We start from the raw sequence: 20,210 nt of genomic DNA on the forward strand, positions 1-20,210 counted from the left end.
CATAAAGTAAGTGTTCATAAATACTTGTTAAGTGAATGAGTGAAATGATAAATCACACTGAATGACCATAGCTCTCCCCTTTTAAGGAGAATAATTTTAAAAAGAAAGTTCATGGGAACTATGAAGTAACTGTGAGTCAGAGGAATGTAACCCTCAATTCACTAAACATCCTTGGTAATCTCCTCAGCAATGGTCTGCAAGATCTACCATATTTGTAATAATAATTAAATAAAATAACTTAAGAATTAGTGGCTGTCAGCATTAATTGGATTATTACTATGTACCAGACACTTGCTAAGTCCTTAGCATGCACTATTTCATCTAATCTTCACAATAACTCATGATGTACATACTATTATTTTCAGATGAGAAAACCGAGGCTCAGAAGATGAGTGGAGTGACTGTCCCAAAGTACATAGTTGATGAATGATGACCCTACTGTGGATTAATTTGGGAGTAAGCTCTTGACCATGTTGAGCAAATCATCACCATAAATTCTGGAACTGTACCTGCGACATAAATGTCAGGTTCTCCTCTGTAATTGAAGGTAACGATATGTACATATTTTTTGCCATATGACTTGTTTGGCCAATGGCATATCAGCATATGTGGGGCATGCAGAGACTTGTAAAGCACTAGTGCAATAGGACTTGTCCTCTCTTGCTGCTTTTGAAATTCAGGAGAAGAAGCCTAAGCACTACTGCTGGATGATGAGAAACACATGATTCAGTCACCCTTGTCATCCTGGGTGGCAATCTTCCAAGTGCCAGATATGTGAGTAAGGGTTCCTAGGTTATGCAGCACTCAGATAACCTGAAGACGTATGAGAGAGTCTCACAGAGTTTAGTTGAGTTGACACAATCCAGACTAGCCAACCAACTCACAAAATCGTGACCTGAATGAATAGTTGTTACTTTAAACCAATATGTTTTGGAGTGATCTGCTACTCAGCAGGAGTTAACTAATACACTATTCAAAGCCATTTTCTATTACTTGCAGTCAAAAGAGTACTAACTATAATAGAGTTAAAATTTTTTTTTCATATATAAAATATATCTTTGTATAAAAATTGATAGTAATGATTCAGTTAAGGGCAGATGTAATATTTCAATCTTGTTTGGATTTCCTAGATTAATATAAAATCCTATAAGGATCTTGGAGTAAATTTCAGGCTACCCACAAAAGGAGAGACCATTGTGACTTTAAACAACAAAAGAGCAATATTTGCTGAGCCTAAAAGGACACACAGTATTCTGACAATCTATACCAAATCAAGCTGCCATTTGTATGAAAAAATATTCTCAAATATGCAAGAAAGTACTCTTTTCTGCAAAGAAACTACCAAAAGACATGCTCCAGGACAATGAGAGATGAGCCAAAATGAGATTTCAAAATCAGGAAGCCATAGCACTAATAAACTGGTGATGATTAGTAAAACAAAAGTATATAGAGATGACATTGTTTGTTTATTTATTTATTTATTTATTTATTTGTTTGTTTATTCAGGAAATAAAAAGTTCTCTTTATTTAGAAGTTCCAGTTTATATAATCCCTGATCTCCTTGAGGAGACAGGGGATGTTAAAATATTGAAAACCAGTTCATCTTGTCCTACTCATGAGTTGATTCAATAGCTTAAGCATAAAGTTTATAACAATAATTCATTCAGAAATGGATTACACACTAGTAACGAATTCTTACACACATCACTGAAAATGGAAACCACATTTTACAAAGAAATAAACTAAATCATATCAAATTACTGAAGAGTTACAGGCCAAATATAGGACTATAGATGGGTTACTTAATGCTATTAGACGTGTACTGATGTTTCCTTCCCAAGATTCAGTCCTGAATCCTTAGCCCTTTACAGAATTTCAGATGGGTGACATTTGACCATATATATGCAGTCCTGACCTTTTGTTTGAGCTTGAGATGACATTGTTTATAAACCATAATTATAAAATGGAATAGAAAACACTTTTAAGAGGGCAGATCTATATAAGTTGTTTTCAACCACTTGGCCTTAGGACCTCTTTACACTACAAAAATTACTGAGGATCCCAAAGAACTTCTGTTCATGTGGGTTCTACCTATCAATAGTTAACAACATTAGAAACAGAAACTGAGAAAATTTTAGTGTTTGTTTAGTCAGTTAAAAATAACAATAATACATCTAGAGCCCAGATCTTGATTTTTAATACCATTCTCCATTAAAAGAAATTAGGGCTCCTTAGAGAAATGGCTGATTGTAGGATTGGGGCAGAAAATACACAGGATGAGCCTAGAGCATCTTGTAGTGCTACAGGAATGAAAGTGCTGGAAACACAATATAACACAAACAAAAATGAAAACAGTGAGAGAGAGAGAGAGAGAGAGAGAGAGAGAGAGAGAGAGAGAGAGAGAGAGAGAGAGAGAGAGAAGGAAAGGAAGGGAGAAAAGAAGAAAGAAAGAAAGAGAAAGAGAGAAAGAAAGAACAATACCCTATATCTTGGGCTTTTAAAAAATCATATTATAAATCATGTCCAGGTATGCTTTATTTCAGGAATGCAAGATTATTTCAATATCAGAATATCTAAAAAAAAAAAAAACAGAAAATCACCACACTAACAGACTAATGAGAAGAAACATAAGGTCACCTCAATGTATGTAGGTAAAACAGTAGATAATATTTTACACATTCTCTTAATAAGAGGTGTTTTCTTTTGCATCTCATAAAAATCTAGATGTTTATTTATTTTTACAATTTTTATTTATTTATTTTTCTATTTTTTCAAATTCTTTTCCCATTTACGTTATTACAGAATACTGAGCAGAGTTCCCAGTGCTATACTATAAGTTCATGTTGTTTATCTATTTTAAATATAGCAGTGTGTACGTGTCAATCTTGGATTTTAAAAAATAAAACTTTTCTAAATACCTACTGGATATTTAGAAAAATATAGTGATAGATTATTTTAAAAGTAGAGAATAAGAGAGCACTATATATATATATCAGTGCTACTGGAAGGGAGACAAAGTAGATCTAAGTGTTAGGTCATTTCACTATTTGAAAAATAAAATAAGTGGAGTAACTATTCAACCCTGAAATTCAGAAAACGTACATTTAAATACATTTTTTAAAGGCAGGAGGAAGAAAATAAAAATAAGAGCAAAAGTTAATGAATGAAAAAGAGAATGGGTAAATAATCTCCTCTGGCAAGTATTTTGGAATAAAACTAAAGTCAAAGTTAAAAAAAAAATTAAATATGGTATATAACTGTATATTGAAAGTCACTGTAAAACAGATTTTTTTCTTAAAAATATACATTAAAAATTGAAACAAACAAAAATACAGTAGCTGTGATAGAACTAAAAAATGTACTAATGTCCTTCCATAAAAGACTCTAGGGCTAGTTGGTTTCATGGGTGAGTTCCTTTGCTAATACCAATGCTATTTTGGAAAACAAGTATAGTTTTCAAAACCCTAACCTTGACAACAAAACCTGACAAAAAGAGCACAAAAAGACAAATATTACTTTTGAATATTGATATAAAATCTTATTTAACATAACTAGTCAGTATATTGAGAGCATAATACACTGTGACCAACTAAGACTTATCTTAGGGTTAGATATTATAATGATTTGCATCCTTAGGGCATACTAAAAAATTTTTTTTCTCAACAGATGCTGATATATTTTGATAAAACTCTTTGCCAAACCAGGTATAGAATGCTTCTTAAAATAATAAAAGGTATGAATATTGAGAAATAAACTTCTCAGCAAAGTTCCAAATATTAAACTTAATTGTGAAATCAATAGCCAAAAACCTACTTAACGGTAAAATTCTGGAGCCATTCCCATAACAGTAAGAAAGTTAAGAAAGCCATTATTATTCAGCCCCGTAAAAGTTTTGGTCATTATAATACAACGTGAAGCAGAAATAAAAGTTACAACCACGAGAAAGATGAAAGTAAGAATTATTATTTGCAGATGATATGATTGTGTTTCTAGAAAAAGAATCAGCCTAAACATCATTAGAATAAACAAAGTGGTTAGATAAAAGATAAGCTCATAAAAACAAATTACTTTGGTATGTTACTTATTGAAAAATATAAAAGGAATCATTTCAAAATTTGGATGTAATACTCCAGTTTAAGCCCAGTATAGTTAATTCCTCCTCCCTCTGGAGTAGTCTCTGAAATGGTCAAAGAAATGTAAAAATCCTTTTCAGCTCTGGAAGCAAGTGGAAGGTGTCCACTGTGGGCCAGAGTAAATTTCTTCAGGTCACTGAACAGCTGAGACCTGATGGAGGGAGAGTCCAGCCTGCTGGGGAAAGAACAGCCCACTAGGAAAAGCAAGTGTAAGGAGGCTGCCCATGTGCAGAAGGCTGCAGGGTGATGGTGAGGAAGGGCTTGAGGGAATGGTTGAGGCTAGACCTCAAACCTGCTTCAAGTTTTGGAAAGCGCAGCAGGCATCAGGGTAAGAAACTGTTAGCTCAGGAGCTTGAACACCTGGAGGCATGAAACCTAATAACTAGAGAAGGGAGCAAGGCTCTGAATATCTTTGGGCTGTGCCCGCCTACAGTAGGGAGGCAGCTGGGAGGAGGAAACCACAGCAAACCCACCCTTCCTTCTTCTTTTTCACCTGCCATTGAAAGCTTTGAGTAGGTACCCCTAAAACTCTGAAGCCATCTTAACTCTCCACACTGGGCTACACTTTATAAAGATGAGCAAAAAGAGAAAAGGTTTGATATTTGGTAGAACTGACAATGGGAATCTGAGAAAGAACTAAATGTGTCTCTGTGAAAAACCTTGCTTCAAGAAACAGGTGGAAACTCCAGGCAATCTCTTATTTGTTTTTAAAACAAGATTTCAGAGGCTGCTGCACATATGAAACAGGCAGGAAATACTTTTTTCCAAGGAAAACATGATTACAGAATTTTAAAATGCAACAGAAACAGTGAACAGCAGACAAACTCTTGATCTCACAATTTCAATACTAATGATTGAGAGTTCACCCAGAAACCAGAAAAAAAAAAAAGGAAATAACCAAGATTAGTAAAATAATAAGGGACATGGAGAACAAACTTGAGGGAAACAATTTATACATAGTATTAACTCTGAGAAGGAGGGCAGAACAGAGGGCAAGCAATTAAAAGAAAAAAATATTTTAAAAAATTTCCTTGAACTAGAGATCTGACGTAAGATTATAAGGTCTCAGAAATGATAGAAAAATACAATATAAACATCTAAATCTATACATGTATTCTGTGGGTATACATATAAAGTATAAAGAAAAATCTTAAATGCATGTAGGCATGTATCACAAATTATCTAGAATGGAAAAAAATCAGATGGCATCAGATTTATGCCAGAAGACTACAGAACAACGTCTAAAGAATTTGTGGGAAAATGACTCTGGATTAATAAGTATATAATTTGCCAAACTATTTTTCTACAGTGCTAAAATATTAACTTTTTTCATCTTTTTATTCGCTAGTGACTTAAAAAAATCTTTATTAGAGTATAATTGTTTTACAATGCTGTCTTAGTTTCTGCTTTACAATAAAGTGAATCAGTTATACATATACATATGTCCAAATATCTCTTCCCTCTTTCATCTCCCTCCCTCCCACCTTTCCTATACCACCCCTCTAGGTAGTGACCAAAGCACCGAGTTGATATACCTGTGCTATGCGGCTGCTTCCCACTAACTATTTATTTTACGTTTGGTAGTGTATATATGTCCATGCCACTCTCTCACTTTGTCTCAGCTTACCCTTCCCCCTCCCTGTATCCTCAAGTCCATTCTTTAGTAGGTCTGCATCTTTATTCAAGTTTTGCCCCTAGGTTCTTCTGACCTTTTTTTTTTTTTTTTTCTTGTTTTGGATTCCATACATGTGTTAGCATACGGTATTTCTTTTTCTATTTCTGACTTACTTAACTCTGTGTGACAGTCTCTAGGTCCATCCACCTCACTACAAATAACTCAGTTTTGTTCCTTTTTATGGCTGAGTAATACTCCATTGTATATATGTGCCACATCTTCTTTATTCATTCATCTGTTGATGGACACTTAGGTTGCTTCCATGTCCTGGCTATTGTAAATAGAGCTGCAATGAACATGACTCTTTTTGAGCTATGGTTTTCTCAGGGTATATGTCCAGTAGTGAGATTGCTGGGTCATATGGTAGTTCTATTTTTAGTTTTTTAAGGAACCTCCAGACTGTTTCCATAGTGGCTATATCAATTTACATTCCCACCAACAGTGCAAGAGGGTTCCCTTTTCTCCACACCCTCTCCAGCATTTATTGTTTTTAGATTTTTTGATGATGGCCATTCTGACCAGTGTGAGATGATATCTCATTGTAGTTTTGATTTGCATTTCTCTAAGGATTAATGATGTTGAGCTTTTTTCATGTGTTTGTTGGCAATCTATATATGTTCTTTGGAGAAATGTCTATTTAGGTCTCCTGCCCATTTTTGGATTGGGTTCTTTGTTTTTCCATTATTGAGCTGCATGAGTTGCTTGTATGTTTTGGAGATTAATCCTTTGTCAGTTGCTTCATTTGCAAATATTTTCTCCCATTCTGAGGGCTGTCATTTCATCTTGTTTATGGGTTCTTTTGTCATGCAAAAGCTTTTAATTTTCATTAGGCCCCCTTTGATTATGTTTCTTTTTATTTCCACTTCTCTAAGAGGAGGGTAAAAAAGGATCTTGCTGTGATTTATGTCATAGAGTGTTCTGCCTATATTTTCCTCTAAGAGGTTGATGGTTTCTGGCCTTACATTTAGATCTTTAATTCATTTTGAGTTTATTTTTGTGTATGGCATTAGGGAGTGTTCTAATTTCATTCTTTGACATGTAGCTGTCCAGTTTTCCCAGCACCACTTATTGAAGAGGCTGCCTTCTCTCCACTGTATATTCTTGTCTCCTTTATCAAAGATAAGATGACCATATGTGTGGGGGTTTATCTTTGGGCTTTCTATCTTGTTTCATTGATCTATATTTCTATTTTTGTGCAAGTACCATACTTTCTTGATTACTGTAGCATTGTAGTAGAGTCTGAAGTCAGGGAACCTGATTCCTCGAGCTCCGTTTTTCTTTCTCAAGATTGCTTTAGCTATTTGGGGTCTGTTATGTTTCCATACAAATTGTGAAATTTTTGTTCTAGATCTGTGAAAAATGCCAGGGGTGGTTTGATAGGGATTGTATTGAATCTGTAGATTGCTTTGGGTAGTAGAGTCATTTTCACAATGTTGATTCTTCCAATCCAAGAACATGGTATATCTCTCGATCTATTTGTGTCATCTTTAATTTCTTTCATCAATGTCTTATAATTTTCTGCATATAGGTGTTTTGTCTCCTTAGGTAGGTTTATTCCTAGATATTATATTCTTTTTGTTGCAATGGTAAATGGGAGTGTTTTCTGAATTTCACTTTCAGATTTTTCACCATTAGTGCATAGGAATGCCAGAGATTTCTGTGCATTAATTTTGTATCCTGCTCCTTTACCAAATTCATTGATTAGCTCTAGTAGTTTCCTGGTAACATCTTTAGGATTCTCTATGTATAGTATCATGTCATCTGCAAAAGGTGACAGATTTATATCTTCTTTTCCAATTTGGACTCCTTTTATTTCTTTTTCTTCTCTGATTGCTGTGGCTAAAAATTCCAAAACTATGTTGAATAATAGTGGTGAGAGTCAGCAACCTTGTCTTGTTCTTGATCATAGTGGAAATTATTTCATTTTTTTAATCCATTGAGGACACTTTGGGCTGTGGGTTTGTCATATTTTCCTTTATTATGTTGAGGAAAGTTTCCTCTATGCCTACTTTCTGGAGGGACTTTATCATAAATGGGTGTTGAATTATGTTAAAAGCTCTCTCTGCATCTATTGAGATGATCATAATGATCATATGGTTTTTCTCCTTCAGTTTGTTAATACGGTATATCACATTGATTGATTTGCATATATTGAAGAATCCTTCCATTCCTGGGATGAATCCCTGTGATCATAGTGTATGATTCTTTTAATATGTTGTTGGATTCTGTATGCTAGTATCTTGTTGAGGATTTTTGCCTCCATGTTCATGAGTGATATTGGCCTGTAGTTTTCTTTCTTTGTGATATCTTTGTCTGGTTTTGGTATCATGGTGATGGTGGCCTTGTAGAATGAATTTGGGAGTGTTCCTCCCTCTACTATATTTTGGAAGAGTTCGAGAAGGATAGGTGTTAACTCTTCTCTAAATGTTTAATAGAATTCGCCTGTGAAGCCATCTGGTCTTGGGCTTTTGTTTGTTGGAAGATTTTTAATCAGAGTTTCAATTTCATTGCTTGTGATTGGTTCATTCATATTTTCTATTTCTTCCTGGTTCAGTCTGAGAACATTGTGCATTTCTAAGAATTTCTCCATTTCTACCAGGTTGTCCATTTTATTGGCATATAGTTGCTTTTAATCTCATGATCCTTTGTATCTCTGCAGTGTCAGTTGATACTGCTGCCTTTTCATTTCTAATTCTATTGATTTGAGTCTTCTCCCTTTTTTTCTTGATAAGTCTGGTGAATGGGTTATCAATTTTATTTATCTTCTTAAAGAACCAGCTTTTAGTTTTATTGATCTTTGCTATTATTTCCTTCATTTCTTTCTCATTTATTTCTGATCTGATCTTTATTATTTCTTTCCTTCTGCTAACTTTGGGTTTTTTTGTTCATCTTTCTCTAATTGTTTTAGGTGTAAGTTTAGGTTGTTTATCTGAGATGTTTCTTGTTTCTCATGGTAGGCTTGTAGAGCTATAATCTTCCCTCTTAGAAATGATTTTGCTGCATCCCATAGGTTTTTACCATTGTCTTTTCATTGCCATTTGTTTCTAGGTACTTTAAAAAAAATCTTTATTGGAGTATAACTTTTACAGTGGTGTGTTAGTTTCTGCTTTACAACAAAGTGAATCAGTTATACATATACATATGTTCCCATATCTCTTCTCTCTTGCGTCTCCCTCCCTCCCACCCTCCCTATCCCACCCCTCTAGGTGGTCACAAAGCACAGAGCTGATCTCCCTGTGCTATGCGGCTGCTTCTCACTAGCTATCTATTTTACATTTGGTAGTGTATATATATCCATGCCACTCTCTCACTTCATCACAGCTTACCCTTTCCCCTCCCCATATCCTCAAGTCCATGCTCTAGTAGATCAGTGTTTGATTCCCATCCTACCACTAATCTTTTCACGACATTTTTTTTCTTAGATTCCATATATATGTGTTAGCATACGGTATTTGTTTCTCTCCTTCTGACTTACTTCACTCTGTATGACAGACTCCAGGTCTATCCACCTCATTACAAATAACTCAGTTTCATTCTTTTTATGGCTGAATAATATGCCATTGTCTATATATACCACATCTTCTTTATCCATTCATATGTTGATGGACACTTAGGTTGCTTCCATATCCTGGCTATTGTAAATAGAGCTGCAATGAACATTTTGGTACATGACTCTTTTTGAATTATGGTTTTCTCAGGGTATATGCCCAGTAGTGGGATTGCAGGATTGTATTTTAGTTCTATTTGTAGTATTTTAAGGAACCTCCATACTGTTCTCCATAGTGGCTGTATCAATTTACATTCCCACCAACAGTACAAGAGTGTTCCCTTTTCTCCACGCCCTCTCCAGCATTTATTGTTTCTAGAGTTTTTGTTGATGGCCATTCTGACCATTGTGAGATGATATCTCATTGTATTTTGATTTGTCTAGGTACTTTTTGATTTCCTCTTTGATTTCTTCACTGATCTCTTGGTTGTTAAGTAGTGTGTTGTTTAGCCTCCATGTTTTTGTATTTCTCCTAGGTTCTTTCCTGTGTTGATATCTAGTCTCATAGCATTGTGGTTGGAAAAGATACTTGATATGACTTCAATTTTCTTAAATTTACCAAGGCTAGATTTGTGACCCAGGATATGATCTATCCTGAAGAATGTTCCATGAGCACTTGAGAAGAATGTGTATTCTGTTGTTTTCAGATAGAATGTCCTATAAATATCAATGAAGTCCATCTTGTTTAATGTACCTATTAAAGATTGTTTTTTCTTATTAATTTTCATTTTGGATGATCTGTCCATTGGCAAAAGTGGGGTGTTAAATCCCCTACTATGATTGTGTTACTTTTGATTTCCCCTTTTATGGCTGTTAGTATTTGCCTTATGTATTGAGGTCCTGCTATGTTGGGTGCATAAATATTTACAATTGTTATATCTTCTTCTTGGATTGATCCATTGATCATTATGCAGTGACCTTATTTGTCCCTTGTAATAGTCTTTGTTTCAAAGTCTATTTTTTCTGATATGAGAATTGCTACTCCAGCTTTCTTTTGATTTCCATTTGCATGGAATATCTTATTCCATCCCCTCACTTTCTGTCCGTATGTGTCCCTAGGTCTGAAATGGGTCTCTTGTAGACAGCATATATACAGGTCTTATTTTTGTTTCCATTCAGGTAGTCTATGTCTTTTGGTGGGAGCATTTAATCCATATACATTTAAGACAATTATCAATATGTATGTTCCTATTACCATTTTCATAATTGTTTTGGGTTTGTTATTGTAGGTCTTTTCCTTCTCTTGTGTTTCATGCCTAGAGAAGTTCCTTTAGCATTTGTTGTAAAGCTGGTTGGGTGGTGCTGAATTCCCTTAATTTTGCTTGTCTGTAAAGCTTTTAATTTCTCCATCAAATCTGAATGAGATCCTTGCTGCGTAGAGTAATCTTGGTTGTAGATTTTTTCCCCTTCAACACTTTAAATATGTCCTGCCACTCCCTTCTGGCTTGCAGAGTTTCTACTGAAAGATCAGCTGTTAAACTTATGAGGATCCCCTTATGTGTTACTTGTTGATTTTCCCTTGCTGGTTTTAATATTTGTTCTTTGTATTTAATTTTTGATAGTTTGATTAATATGGCTTGTTTCTTCTTAGATTTATCCTGTATGGGACTCTATGCTTCCTGGACTTGATTAACTATTTCCTTTCCCATATTAGGGAAGTTTTCAACTATAAACTCTTCAAATATTTTCTCAGTCCCTTTCTTTTTCTCTTCTTCATCTGTGACCCCTATAATTCGAATGTCGGTGCATTTAATTTTGTCCCCGAGGTCTCTGAGACTGTCCTCAATTCTTTTCATTTTTTCTTTATTCTGCTCTGCAATAGTTATTTCCACTATTTTATCTTCCAGGTCACCTATTCGTGCTTCTGCATCAGTTATTCTGCTATTGATCCCTTCTAGAGAATTTTAAATTTCATTTATTGTGCTGTTCATCACTGTTTGTTTGCTCCTTAGTTCTTCCATGTCCTTGTTAAACGTTTGTTGTATTTTCTCCATTCTATTTCCAAGATTTTGGATCATCTTTACTATCATTATTCTGAATTCTCTTTCATGTAGACTGCTTATTTCCTCCCTATTTGTTATGTCTGGTGGGTTTTTGCCTTGCTCCTTCATCTGCTGTGTGTTTCTATGTCTTCTCAATTTCCTTAACTTACTATGTTTGGGCTCTCCTTTTTGCAGGCTGCAGGTTCGTAGTTTCCACTGTTTTTGGTGCCTGTCCCCAGTGGCTAAGGTTGGTTCAGTGGGTTGTGTAGGCTTCCTGTTGGAGGGGTCTAGTGCCTGTGTTCTGGTGGATGAAGCTGGATCTTGTCTTTCTTGTGGGCATGTCTATGTCTGGTGGTGTGTTTTGGGGTATCTGTGGCCTTATTATGATTTTAGGCAGCCTCTCTGCTAATGGGTGTGGTTGTGTTCCTGTCTTGCTAGTTGTTTGGCATAGGGTGTCCTGCACTGTAGTTTGCTGGTCATTGAGTGGAGGTGGGTCTTGGCATTGAGAAGGAGATCTCTGGGAGATTTTCGCCATTTGATATTACGTGGATCTGGGAGGTCTCTTGTGGACCAGTGTCCTGAACTTGGCTCTCCCACCTTAGTGGCACAGCCCTGACGCCTGGCTGGAGCACCAAGAGCCTGTCCTCCACATGGCTCAGAATAAAAGGGAGAAAATAAATAAAGAAAGAAGATTTAAAAAATAAAATAAAATAATGTTATTAAAATAAAAAATGATAAATGATTATTAAGAAAAATATTTTTTAATTAATTAAAAAATATGACAGACAGAACCCTAGGACAAAGATAAAAGCAAAGCTATACAGACAAAATCACAAACAGAAGCATACACATAGCACAGTCACAAAAAGATATAAAGGGAAAAACAAATATATATCTTTGCTCCCAGTGTCCACCTCATCAATTTGGGATGATTCGTTGTCTATTCAGGTATTCCACAGATCCAGGGTACATCAAGTTGATTGTGGAGATTTAATCCGCTGCTCCTGAGGCTGCTGGGAGAAATTTCACTCTCTCTTCTTTGTTTGCACAGCTCCTGGGGGTCAGCTTTGGATTTGGCTCCCCCTCTGCTTGTAGGTCGCCTGGCGGCATCTGTTCTTAACTCAGACAGGACGGGATTAAAGGAGCCGCTGATTCGGGGGCTCTGGCTCACTCAGGCTGCGGGAGGGAGGGGTACGGATGCGGGCGAGTCTGCGGCGGCAGAGGCTGGAGTGACATTTTACCAGCCTGTGGCACACCATGCGTTCTCCTGGGGAAGTTGTCCCTGGATCATGGGAACCTGGAAGTGGCGGGCTGCACAGGCTTCTGGGAAAGGAGGTGTGGATAGTGATCTGAGCTTTCACACAGGCTTCTTGAGGCTGCTGCAGCAGCCTTAGCATCCCATGCCCGTCTCTGTAGCTCCTTTAAGCGGCACTCTTAATCCCCTCTCCTCGCACTCCAGGAAACAAAGAGGCAAGAAAAAGTCTCTTGTCTCTTCGGCACTCCAGACTTTCCTGGACTCCCTTCCAGCTAGCCGTGGCACACTAGCCCCCTTTCGGCTGTGTTCACGCAGCCAACCCCAGTCCTCTCCGTGGGATCCCACTGAAGCCCGAGCCTCAGCTCCCAGCCCCCATCCCTGCGCGTGAGCAGACAAGACTCTTGGGCTGGTGAGTGCTGGTCGTCACCAATCCTCTGTGCGGGAATCTCTCCGCTTTGCTCTCTGCACCCCTGTTGCTGCACTCTCCTCCATGGCTCTGAAGCGTCCCCCCTCCACCACCCGCATGCAGTCTCCACCCGCAAAAGGCCTTCTGAGTGTGTGGAAACCTTTCTTCCTTCATGGCTCCCTCCCACTGGTGCAGGTCCCATCCCTATTCTTTTGTCTCTGTTTTTTCTTTTGCCCTACCCAGGTATGTGGGGAGTTTCTTGCCTTTTGGGCAGTCTGAGGTCTTCTGCCAGCGTTCAGTAGGTATTCTGTAGGAGTTGTTCCACATGTAGATGTATTTCTGATGTATTTGTGGGGAGGAACTTGATCTCCGTGTCTAACTCCTCTGCCATCTTGAAGCTCCTCCTCGGCTACAGAATCTCCCTAGTGATTTTTTTCAAGTGATAATATTTTTATTCTAAAAGTAAATGCCTTAAAATTTTCACATTACTCAATTTTAAAATGCAGTGCAGGTGACAATTTATTTTCAGTTTGAATAAACTTAAATTGCAGATAAGCAAAAATTAAAAAATTAAATGACCTGTAACTGCACTTCCAAGATAAAAACATTGAGCATTAAACTTTGGTACATATCATTTCAGACTTTCCCCTATAATCTGTAAGTATATGTAAACACTTTAAAAGCATACAAATGGTACTACTATACATATTACTTTAAAGTCTGATTTTTTTTGTTTACTGATCAGAATATCATGAATATATTTCATGTTAATTAACGTTTGTGTAATGTTATTTTTAATGATGGCATAGTTTTTCATTGTATGGGTGATCCACCACTGATTTAATCAGTCCTCTAAGATTGGGCATTTGTTTATAATTTTACAACCTTATAAACTATGCTGATATCAATAGTTGCATATACATTCTTGCCCTATGACTTTCTTTCTTTTATTGGAGTATAATTGCTTTACAATGTTGTGTTAGTTTCTGCTGTACAACGAAGTGAATCAGCTATATGTATACATATATTCCCTCCCGCATGGACCTCCCTCCCACCCACCCCCAAACAACCGTCTAGATCATCACAGAGCACTGAGCTGAGCTCCCTGTGGTATACAGCAGGTTCTCACTAGTTATCAATTTTACACATGGTAGTGTGTATATGTCAATCCTAATCTCCCAATTCGTCCCACCTGCCCCCTTCCCCTTCATGTCCACATGTCTGTTTTCTACATCTGTGTCTCTATTCCTGTCCTGCAAATAGGTTCTTCTGTACCATTTTTCTAGATTACACATATATGTGTTAATATGTTATATTTGTTTTTTTCTTTCTGACTTAACTCACTCTGTATGACAGACTCTAGTTCCGTCCACATCTCTACAAATGACCCAGTTTCATTCCTTTTTATGGCCGAATAATATGCCATTGTATATATGTGCTACGTCTTCTTTATCCATTCATCTGTTGATGGACATCCAGGTTGCTTCCATGTCCTGACTATTATAAATAATGTTACAATGAACATTGGGGTACATGTGTCTTTTTGAATTATAGTTTTCTCTGGGTATACACCCAGGAGTGGGATTGCTGGGTCATATGGTAGTTCTATTTTTAATATTTAAAGGAAACTCCATACTGTTCTCCATAGTGGCTCTATCAATTTACATTCCCACCAACAGTGCATGAGGGTTCCATTTTCTCCACACCCTCTCCACCATTTGCTGTTTGTAGATTTTTTTGTGTGTGATTTTTAAAAATTGGAGTATAGTTGCTTTACAATATTGTGTTAGTTTACATTGTACAGCAAGGTGAATCAGCTATATGTATACATATATAATCTCTTTTTTGGATTTCCTTCTCATTTAGGTCACCACAGATCACTGAGTAGAGTTCCCTGTGCTATACAGTAGGTTCTCATTAGTTATCTATTTTATACATAGTATCAATAGTGTATATATGTCAATAGAAAGTTACCAAATCATCCCACAGCCAACTTTCCCCTTGGTATTCTTACATTTGTTCTCTACATCTGTGTCTCTATTTCTGCTTTGTAAATAAGATCGTCTATACTATTTTTTTCAGATTCCACATATATGCATTAATATATAATATTTGTTTTTCTCGTTCTGATTTACTTCACTCTGGAAGACAGTCTCTAGGTCCATGTCTGTACAAACGACCCAATTTCCTTCTGTTTTATGGCTGAGTAATATTCCATTTTATATATTTACCACATCTTCTTTATCCATTCATCTGTTAATTGACATTTATGTTGCTTCTGTGTCCTGGATACTGTAAATAGTGCTGCAGTGAACACTGGGGTACATGTGTATTTTTGAGTTATAGTTTTCTCAGGATTTATGCCCAGGAGTGGAATTCCTGGGTCATATGATAGTTCTATTTTCAGTTTTTTAAGGAACCTCCATACTGTTCTCCATAGTGCCTGTATCAATTTACATTCCTAACAACAGTGGGGAGGACTCCCTTTTCTCCACACCCTCTCCAGCATTTATTGTTTCTAGATATTTTGATGATGGCCATTCTGACCAGTGTGAGATGATATCTCATTGTAGTTTTGATTTGCATTTCTCTAATAATTAGTGATGTTGAGCACCTTTTCATGTGTTTGTTGTTCATATGTATATCTTTTTTGGATAAATGTCATTTAGGTCTTCCCCCAATTTTTTTAAACATCTTTATTGGAGTATAATTGCTTTAAAATGGTGTGTTAGTTTTTGCTTTATAAAAAAGTGAATCAGTTATACATATACATATATCCCCATATCTCTTCCCTCTTGCATCTCCCTCCCTCCCACCCTCCCTATCCCACCCCTCTGGGTGGTCACAAAGAATCGAGCTGATCTCCCTGTGCTATGCTGCTTCTTATCATTAGCTATCTATTTTACATTTGGTAGTGTATGTATGTCCATGCCACTCTCTCACTTTGTCCCAGTTTACCCTTCCCCCTGCACATATCCTCAAGTCCATTCTCTAGTAGGTCTGCATCTTTATTCCCGTCTTGCCCCTTAGTTCTTCATGACTTTTTTTTCTAGATTCCATATATATGTGTTAACATGTGGTATTTGTTTTTCTCTTTCTGACTTACTTCACTCCGTATGACAGACTCTAGGTCTATCCACCTCATTACAAATAACTCATTTTAATCTCTTTTTATGGCTGAGTAATATTCCATTGTATATATGTGCCACATCTTCTTTATCCATTCATCTGTTGATAGACACTTAGGTTGATTCCATGTCCTGGCTATTGTGAATAGATCTGCAATGAACATTGTGGTACATGACTCTTTGAATTATGGTTTTCTCAGGGTATATGCCCAGTAGTGGGATTGCTGGGTTATATGATAGTTCTATTTTTAGTTTTGTAAGGAACTTCCATACTATTCTCCATAGTGGCTGTATCAATTTACATACCCACCAACAGTGCAAGAGGGTTCCCTTTTCTCCACACCCTCTCCAGCATTTATTGTTTGTAGATTTTTTTGATGATGGCCATTGTGACTGGTTTGAGGTGATAACACATGGTAGTTTTGATTGGCATTTCTCTAATGATTAATGATGTTGAGCATTCTTTCATGTGTTTGTTGGCAATCTCTATATCTTCTTTGGAGAAATGTCTATTTAGGTCTTCTGCCCATTTTTGGATGGGGTTATTTGTGTTTTTGCTATAGAGCTGCATGAGCTGCTTGTAAATTTTGGAGATAAATCCTTTGTCAGTGGCTTCATTTGCAAATATTTTTTCCCATTCTGAGGATTCTCTTTTCATCTTGTTTATGGTTTCCTTAACTGTGCAAAATCTTTTAAATTTCATTAGGTCCCATTTGTTTATTTTTGTTTTTATTTCCATTTCTCTAGGAGGTGGGTCAAACAGGATTTTTCTCTGATTTATGTCATGGAGTGTTCTGCCTATGTTTTCCACTAAGAGTTTAATAGTGTCTGGCCTTACACTTAGGTCTTTAATCCGTTTTGAGTTTATTTTTGTGTATGGTGTTAGGGAGTGTTCTAATTTCATTCTTTGACATGTAGCTGTCCAGTTTTCCCAGCACCACTTATTGAAGAGGCTGTCTTCTCTCCACTGTATATTCTTGCCTCCTTTATCAAAGATAAGGTGACCATATGTGTGTGGGTTTATCTCTGGGCTTTCTATCCTGTTCCATTGATCTATATTTCTCTTTTTGTGCCAGTCCCATACTGTCTTGATTACTGTAGCTTTGTAGTAAAGTCTGAAGTCAGGGACCCTGATTCCTCTACCTCCATTTTTCTTTCTAAAGATTGCTTTGGCTATTCGGGGCCTTTTGTGTTTCCATACAAATTGTGAAATTTTTTGTTCTAGTTCTGTGAAAAATGCCAGTCGTAGTTTGATATGAATTACATTGAATCTGAAGATTGCTTTGTGTAGTATTGTCATTTTCACAATGTTGATTCTTCCAATCCAAGAACATGGTATATCTCTTCATCTATTTGTATCATCTTCAATTTCTTTCAACAGGGTCTTTTAATTTTCTGCATAGAAGTCTTTTGTCTCCTTAGGTAGATTTATTCCTAGGTGTTTTATGCTTTTGGTTGCATTGGTAAATGGGAGTGTTTTGTTAATTTCACTTTCAGATTTTCCATCATTAGTGTATAGGAATACAAGAGACTTCTGTGCATTAATTTTGTATCCTGCTATTTACCAAATTCACTGATTAGCTACAGTAGTTTTCTGGTAACATCTTTAGGATACTCTATGTATAGTATCATGTCATCTGCAAACAGTGACAGCTTTATTTCTTCTTTTCTGATTTGGATTCCTTTTATTTCTTTTTCTTCTCTGATTGTTGTGGCTAAAACTTCCAATAATATGTTGAATAATAGTGGTGAGAGTGGGCAACCTTGTCTTGTTCCTGATCTTAGAGGAAATGGTTTCAGTTTTTCACCATTGAGAATCATGTTGTCTGTGGGTTTATCATATATGGTCTTTATTATGTTGAGGTAAGTTCCTTCTATGCCTACTTTCTGCAGGGTTTTTTATCATAAATGGGTGTTGAATTTTGTCAAAAGCTTTCTCTGCATCTATTGAGTTGATCATATGGTTTTTCTCCTTCAATTTGTTAATATGGTGTATTACACTGATTGATTTTCATGTACTGAAGAATCGTTGCATTACTGGGATAAATCTCACTTGATCATGGAGTACATCAAAATGTACTGTTGGATTTGGATTGCTAGTATTTTCTTGAGGAATTTTTACATCTATATTCATCAGTGATATTGGCCTATAATTTTCTTTTTTTGTGGTATCTCTGTCTGGTTTTGATATCAGTGTGATGGTGGCCTCATAGAATGAATTTGCAATTATTCCTTCCTCTGCAAGTTTTTGGAGGAGCTTGAGAGGGATAAGTGTTAAATTGTCTCTAAATGTTTGATAGAATTCGCCTGTGAAGCCACTGGGTCCTGGAATTTTATCTCTTGGGAGTTTTAAAATCACAGTTTCAATTTCAGTACTTGTGATTTGTCTGTTCATATTTTTTATTGCTTCTGGGTTCAGACTTGGGAGATTGTACTTTTCTAAGAATTTGTACGTTTCTTCCGGGCTGTGCAATTTATTGGCACATTGGTGCTTGTAATGGTCTCTTGTGATCTTATTTCTGTGGTGTCTGTTGCAACTACCCCTTATTCATTTCTAATTTTATTGACTTGAGCCCTCTCCCTTTATTTCTTGATGAGTTTGGATAAAGGTTTATCAATTTTATTTATCTTTGCAAAAAAACAGCTTTTGATCTTTTAATTTTTTTAATGTTATTGGAGTATAATTGCTTTACAATGGTGGTTAGATTCTGCTTTATAACAAAGTGAATCAGCTATACATATACATATATAGCCCCATATCTCCTCCACCTTGTGTCTTCCTCCCACCCTCCCTATCCCACCCCTCTAGGTGGTCACAAAGCACCAGGCTGAACTCCCTGTGCTATGCAGCTGCATCCCACAAGCTATATATTTTACATTTGGTAGTATAAAGAAGTCAATGCCTCTCTCTCACTTCGTCCCAGCTTACCCTTCACCCTCCCTGTGTCCTCAAGTCCATTCTCTACATCTGTGTCTTTATTCCTGTCCTGCCGCTAGGTTCTTCAGAACCATTTTCTTTTCTTTTTTTAAGAATCCACATATATGTGTTAGCATACAGTATTTATTTTACTCTTTCTGACTTACTTCACTCTGTATGACGGTCTCTAAGTCCATCCACCTCACTATAACTAACTCAGTTTCATTCCATTTTATGGTTGAGTAATATTCCATTGTATATATGTGCCATATCTTCTTATTCCATTCATCTGTTGATGGACACTTAGGTTGCTTCCATGTCCTGGCTATTGTAAATAGAACTGCAATGAACATTTTGGTACATGACTCTTTTGGAATTATGGGTTTCCCAGGGTATATGCCCAGTAGTGAGATTGCTGGTCATATGGTAGTTATATTTTTAGTTTCTTAAGGCCATAGTGTTTTCCATAGTGTCTGTATCAATTTCCATTCCCGCCAACAGTGCAAGAGGGTTCCCTTTTCTCCACACACCTCCAGCATTTATTGTTTCTAGATTTTTTGATGATGGCCACTCTCACTGGTGTGAAGTGATACTACATTGAAGTTTGATTTGCATTTCTCTAATGATTAGTGATGTTGAGCATCCTTTCCTGTTTGTTGGTAATAGGTATATATTCTTTGGAGAAATGTCTCTTTAGGTCTTCTGCCCATTTTTGGACTGGGTATATTTTGATATTTAGGTGCATGAGCTGCTTGTAAATTTGGAGATTAATCCATTGCCTGTTGCTTCATTTGCAAATATTTTCCCCAATTATGAGTGTTTTTTCACCTTGTTTATGGTTTCCTTTGCTGTGTAAAATCTTTTAAGTTTCATAAGGTGCCATTTGTTTATTTTTTAGAAATTTCCCTTTCACTAGGAAGTGGGTCCAAAAGTATCTTGCTGTGATTTATGTCATAGAGTGTTCTATGTTTTCCTCTAAGAGTTTGATAGTGTCTGGCCTTACATATAGGTCTTTAATACATTTTGAGTTTATTTTTGTGTATAGTGTTAGGGAGTGTTCTAATTTCATTCTTTTACATGTAGCTGTCCAGCTTTCCCAGCACTACTTACTGAAGAGACAGTCTTTTCTCCATTGAATACTCTTGCCTTCTTTATCAAAAATAAGGT

At 36.4% G+C, this 20,210-nt stretch overlaps 2 protein-coding genes across 2 annotated transcripts in view; one reads left to right on the plus strand and one right to left on the minus strand.

Annotated features, from left to right (window-relative positions):
• POLE4 (DNA polymerase epsilon 4, accessory subunit) overlaps positions 1–1,731 on the plus strand; it is a 195,256-nt gene extending 193,525 nt beyond the window's left edge. The window contains exon 6 of the transcript XR_010835416.1: positions 366–1,731. The gene's annotated coding sequence lies outside the window, so the exon portion shown is untranslated. The remainder of the gene's footprint in view (positions 1–365) is intronic.
• The window catches only part of TACR1 (tachykinin receptor 1), a 259,672-nt gene that overhangs the window by 91,312 nt on the left and 148,150 nt on the right, over positions 1–20,210 (minus strand). The gene's annotated exons all lie outside the window — the stretch shown is intronic.

This window comes from Kogia breviceps, chromosome 11, assembly GCF_026419965.1.
Source record: "Kogia breviceps isolate mKogBre1 chromosome 11, mKogBre1 haplotype 1, whole genome shotgun sequence".
Lineage (NCBI taxonomy): Eukaryota > Metazoa > Chordata > Mammalia > Artiodactyla > Physeteridae > Kogia > Kogia breviceps.